Source organism: Balaenoptera physalus, assembly GCF_965194825.1.
Source record: "Balaenoptera physalus genome assembly, chromosome: 2".
In the NCBI taxonomy this organism is placed as follows: Eukaryota; Metazoa; Chordata; class Mammalia; order Artiodactyla; family Balaenopteridae; genus Balaenoptera; species Balaenoptera physalus.
Genome location: NC_138883.1, coordinates 177,769,516 through 177,775,515, shown reverse-complemented (window position 1 = coordinate 177,775,515; position 6,000 = coordinate 177,769,516). Strand labels below are relative to the sequence as shown.

The following is a 6,000-nucleotide window of genomic DNA, read 5'->3' as shown; positions in this document are numbered from 1 at the left end:
CAAACTTTACTCAACACCTCCTGATACGGGTGGTCCCCTTCTCAAGGAAGAATCCAGGGACCTGCAAAATGGGGCAGAAACCTGGACCCTTTTATAAGATAAGGCGTAGTTTCCATTTGCTGTCAGGGCACCCAGGGCAGGAGTGTCTCCATCTAGGGACTAGAAATTTACTTCAATAAACCCAACTACAGTCGGCTCTCAGTATCTGCCAGTTCTGCATCTGCAAATTCAACCAACTGTGGATTGAAAATATTTGGGGGGGAAATTCCAGAAGGTTCCAGGATGCAAAACTTGAATTTGCCACTAGCAGACAACTATTTATATAGCATTTACATTGTATTAGGTATTATAAGTCATCTAGACAAGATTTAAAGTATTACAGGGGGATGTGCATTGGTATATGCAAACAGTATGCCATTTTATATAAGGGACTCGAGCGTCCTTGGAGTTTGGTATCCATGGGGGTCCTGGAACCAATCCCTGGTGGATGCCGAGGGCTGACTGCACTGCCACTCACATAAATGAGCTCCAATGGCTTCTGTCTTTTCATCTCTGCCCCTTGTTTTTCCCTCCTCCGCACAAGAGGAGATTGCGATTCAAAATCCAGAGGTGTTCCTGGGTTGTGAAGAGCTTATTTGGTCTAGCTTGTGTCAAATGACTGTCTCTTAACTGGAGGAGGGCATAGCGTCATGAATAACAATTTCTCCCAGATCCATCTCGCAGGAGAGGAGTAATTCCATCCTCCCTCCACAAAATTGGGATGGTGTTATTGAAGAAGATGAATGGTTGCTGGCTTTCATACCCCTGTTAGGCTCTGTACCCCTGGAAGATGTTACTCTGCCCTTCCTTGAGAAATGATCCCACTAAGGGGGACGAATGCTCAAGACAGCAGACAGAGGGGGCTTCTCTTTGGGCCAAGGGTGGTCCAGCTGGAATAAACCTTCAAGCTCAGAGAAGGCTGGAATTGCATGTTTTTATTACTCTCTGGGCTCGGGCTTGATAGCAAAGGCAATAAAAGTGGGGCAAAGGCTGATGTAATGTAACAATATTGGGATGATGATGTCATCTATGTAGTAAACAAGAGTAGCTGTTGAGTCATAAATAATCTTTTCACGGCGATCTTGAATAGGTCTGATACCAGATGTACAGTAAATACGCTCACTTTACGGAAATGCCTTTCCTTTGAAAAGAAGGGAGAATGGTCTATAATATAAAGTTCCATATGTGCCGCTCACACAGGCTTTATTTTGTGCTTTTTGTGTGATTTGTTTAACGCTTCTTTAGGCACCTAAATAGAACAGGCCTCGCTAGGCAGCACCTCGTTTTGTGTGCGTAAACTGCGTTAGCAAAAACGTGGGCTCGATGCCCAAATCTGAGCTGAATCCAAATTGCCTAGTCGCTGAATGAAATATGTCACTTCAGTAAGTCCAGTGTCCTTTCTTAGACCTGTGACTTTGAAGAGAGCTGGAATTTTCTCTCACTGAGCATCTTGGGCTTTTTGTTTTTTGAATTTTGAAGGCAGAATTTAACAGACTTTGGTTCACGCCATTGTCTAAGAAGGCCAAGACCTGAACAGCACCCCAAGCTGTGGGTCCCCCCTACCCTCTTCCCTCGATGTCCCCACGCAAGGTAACCGCCATCCCCAAGTCTGTTCACTGGGCCCTTGCTACCCTTTTTACACATTGTTATCTCGTTGATACATATTCTAGGAAAATATTTTGTATTTGTTGTCTTTAACTCTATACAATGAAACTGGTTGAGAGATATGACAACCTTCATTATAGTATTCTTTATTCCTTTTTGAATGTCTTCAATATTTAATACATCTTGATGGAAAACAAAGATTTGCAGATTTTTTTTAATCATTTTTTAAAATTTTCTATCTGCGTCTATGAAAGAGAAATGTTGGCTTTGAAAGCTGATATCCAGGAATATCTGGGGACAGATTTCTTTTCAAGATGGAGTCAGGTGGTGAAAATTTGGCTCACTGTAAAATCAGGATTCCTACTGAGATCTTGCAGAAAATCTTTGTAAACTCTAATGGCCAGTGTAGGAAGAGTCCCCTATAAAAGCAGCAGGTTTGTCCTCCACAAAATAAGTGATTTGCCGTCGGAGGGGGAGAACCGCATCATGGTTTTGCTGCCTCTGCCTCCCATTTCTGCCCTTTTCCGCTTCTCCTCGCCTCTCCCCCATCACCATTCCCTCTCCTCCCCTGCTTGGTCTGCTCCTGAAGCTGAAGCACTTCTGGGGATTAGGAGGGCACACCCAAGACGTGCACTCATGCCCTGGTGGTGGGACTCAGGAAATTTCAAGGAGAATTTGCACTTTGACAAAGGCCTACTCCCACTGGGGACGTTGGTGCCTGTGGCCGTGATTTTCAAGGACCTGGAGGCGAAGGCAGGAGGGGAGGACATCTGAATACCCGGCTCAGGCAGCAGGGAGTTGGGGGGGATAGAGGTACGTAGGTTGAAAAAAAGTCACCGTGATACCCCCAATCCTCTCTCTCACATCTCCACCAAGAATTTTGGTGCCAATAAAGAGAACAAATATTTACTGGCACCCACGATGGAGCAAGGCGGATCTTTCCTCATTTAACCAACAAACTTTTGTAGTGGGCGTTGCTGTTCCCATTTTACAACTAAAGGAGCTGGGACTCAAAAAGGATAACTTAGTTGCCAGCGAGGGGCGGGGTTAAATGCTCCCTGGGCGGTACCTGCCCATCCTCCAGCACACCTGCAGCCACTCTTGCCACGCCACAAAGGCCACGTGGAACACACCTTGCAAATGCGAACGGAGGGGATGTTTCTTGCTCCTGATGGGAACTGCCTTCTCAGCCCCTGAGGCATAGCGGGGGGCAGAGGCAAGCCATCTACGCTTTGCTCCCCGAGAACCACTGGACTCAGCTTTTGCCAGTTATCGAGATTCTCCCAGCAGGTGAGCGAGGGAGTTACAAGTAGCAAGCTAAATTTTTAGCAGCTGAAGTCAATAGCTGCCGGGCCCAGGAATCTGTCTTGGCTGGACCTGGAGCCCTGCACTAACTCTGTGTGAGGAAGCAGCTAGAAGAACTTGCTTCAGCAAGGTTTCCCGTGTTTCAATAGCAGTTTAGCTCTTTATCAAATTCCAACTTTATCCAACGACCTTGGCTACGATGAAAATGGATTATACTTATCTCTGCTATTTCAGACGGGCTGGCAGGAGCCCTTCAATAAAATCAGGACGGCAGGGAGGCCGTCTTTTTGGAATCTTGATCCTGACCCAAAGTCAAGTTTCTGCAGCCAAAGACAGAATCATCAGAGGCCAGCTCAGCTCGCTCCTGCCTGCCCCCAGATAAAGGGAGCGAGAAGGACAGGAGGTGGGGCTGGGGTGGCGATGGAGGAGGGGGGGAGGAGGAAGGAGGGGGAGGGGGAGAGAGGACGGGGAGGGGGAGAGAGAAGGGGGAGGGGGAGATGGGAGGGGAGGGGGAGGGAGGGGAAGGGGGAGGAGGGGAGGGGAAGGAGGGGAGGGGAAGGAGGGGAGGGGGAGAGAGGATGGGGAGGGGGAGAGAGAAGGGGGAGGGGAGATGGGAGGGGAGGGGGAAGGAGGGGAGAGGGGAGGCGGAGGGGGGAGGGGGAGAGGGAGGGGGGAGGGAGGGGAAGGGGAAGGAGGGGAGGGGAAGGAGGGGAGGGAGGGTGGAGGGGGAGGGGGAGCGAGAAGGGGGAGGGAGGGGAGGGGAGAGAGGAGGGGGAGGGGAGGGAGGGGAGGGGGGAGGAGGGAGAGCCCAGCTACTTCCTAGCTCTTCAGCTGATGGACCAGGTGAAGCCACCTTCCTCCCCATGGGGAGTGGGTGTGCCCCCCCTCCCCGCCCCCCCAGTGGACATCAGCCTGGGCCTTGCTCTGGAGGCTGGACCAGCCCTGGCCGAGGGCAGCCTGCATCAGCAGTCTTCTGGAAAGCAGCAAGGGGCTCATAACCAGGACTTGGGCTTGGAATCAGGACTTGTTTTCCACTCCTCCCTGCCAGGGCCCCTCCATCATAATCCTGGACACCCCTGCGGAGTCCACCCCGCCTGTCTGTAAAGAGCTGGATGGAGGAGGCTGATTTCATGGGGCTTTGAGAGTGTGGGCCAGCAGAAAGCAGGGCGAGAGCCACAGCCTTCTTTGTCCCTGGCAGCTGAGCTGGGCTCTGAGCTACTTCCCAGATGGAAAACACTCCACCGCCGGGGAGCTTCATAGGACCACTGACCTGGCTTCAGGTGCAGGCTGTGCAGGGTAAATAGCCAGCTTGCTTCACTCACCCAGAGAGGAGGCCTTCTTGCCTCAATCCTGACCATCCCAGGGGAGGCTGGAACCCGGCACAGCTAAAGCGGAAATAGAGGACTAGCCGCATCGTGGGAACACAGACATTTTATCCTTGATTTAAACGTTGCTCCGTAAACTCTCTCCTAGCCGGCGAAAGTCTGCCGTTATGCAGGGCCGCCTCCTCTTAGCCGATTCTCCAGTGAAACCTCTATAAAGTCTCATAATTAAGTACCGAAGAGCTAGAGAACATTAAACCCAGAAATTTAAAAAACAGCTGCCAACTGCTTTCCCTCTAAAGCAGGCCTCACACACACGCATGCGAATTGCTGGGGATCGTGTCCAAATGCACATCTGTTTCAGCAGGTCCGGGGGGCGCACAAGATGCTGCATTTCTAACGAGCCCCCAGGTGAAACGCTGCTGCTGATCGTCGGGTCACAGCTCGAGGAGCAAGGGTCTCAGGTATGACGGTTTTGAACGCAGAATATTTCAGGAACCACCAATGGTAAGATACATTGATATTTATTCTTTTGTCCACCCATTCATTCATTCCACGTTTATTTTTTATCTTAGTCATGTTTTCCCCAGTCTTACTGAGATATAATTGATGTACAGCACTGTATATGTTTCCGGTGGATGCGTAATGATTTGACGTCCATATATTATGAAATGATCATCACAATAAGTTTAGCGAACATCCATCATCTCGTATAGATACAAAAAAAAAAGAAAAAAAATATGTTCTTTTTCCCTGTAATGAGAACTCTTGGGATCTACCCTCTGAATAACTTGTGAGTAACCGTACGGCAGCGTTAACTATAATCACCGCATCCAGCGTTTATGGAGTCCGTGCAATGTGGCTTCTGTGCCAAGCACAGGGCAAATAGCTGACCCGAACGTAGACCTCAAGACAGCCCGAGTTCTCTGTGAGCCCTTCAACAAGTTGACCTTGAGCGTTCGGTGTAGTGAGCTCTCCGCTCACAGTGGGTCCAGCAAGTGTAACAGCCTCGCTGCTCCAGTGGAACAGTGGAAAGCAGATGTGTTACCATCCTTGAATCCACTGCTCAACAGCAAGTGCTAACTGAGGCGGCCTGCACTGGAGGGGTGCTGGTCACCGTGCCGGGTACAGAATACCTGATGGATAGAGTTCCGCCCTCCACAGGCGATGCAGCTGTAATCTGGGCAGGGTGGCACACAGCTACTCAACTGGAATCGGTAGAAGGAGAGAGAAGAAAGAGGAGGGAGGAAGGGGGAGCAGGGGGAGGGGGGAGAGGGAAAATGGTAACGATTGACAGAGCCAAAAAAAAAAGGAACTCCCATCCTGATGAAGCGTCTTAATTATATGACATTTTATTTCCTTTTTTATGACTATAAAAATAATATATATTCAGTGGAAGATAACTGAAACAATGAAACATAGAAAATAAAAGTGAAAGCCTCCCCAAAAGCACACCCCAAAGAACAGTTCCGTGTATGCTATTCTATACCTTGTCTCTACACAAACAAGTAGACACGAGGCTAAATAGAACCATCGTTTACACACTGAATACATTTCTTTTTTTTTTTTTAAATATTCCTGAAAATCAGGCAGGCTTTTTTTTTTTTTTAATTTATTTTATTTATTTATGGCTGTGTTGGGTCTTCGTTTCTGTGCGAGGGCTTTCTCTAGTTGTGGCAAGCGGGGGCCACTCTTCATCGCGGTGCGCGGGCCTCTCACTATCGCGGCC

At 49.2% G+C, this 6,000-nt stretch overlaps 1 long non-coding RNA gene across 2 annotated transcripts in view; it reads left to right on the top strand.

Annotated features, from left to right (window-relative positions):
- The first annotated feature begins 770 nt into the window (after positions 1-770).
- The window catches only part of LOC309654920, a 39,960-nt gene continuing 34,730 nt past the window's right edge, over positions 771-6,000 (top strand). For both annotated transcript variants that reach the window (XR_014260508.1, XR_014260509.1), the window contains exons 1-2: positions 771-2,934; positions 4,636-4,778. This is a non-coding gene — a long non-coding RNA (uncharacterized lncRNA). The remainder of the gene's footprint in view (positions 2,935-4,635; positions 4,779-6,000) is intronic.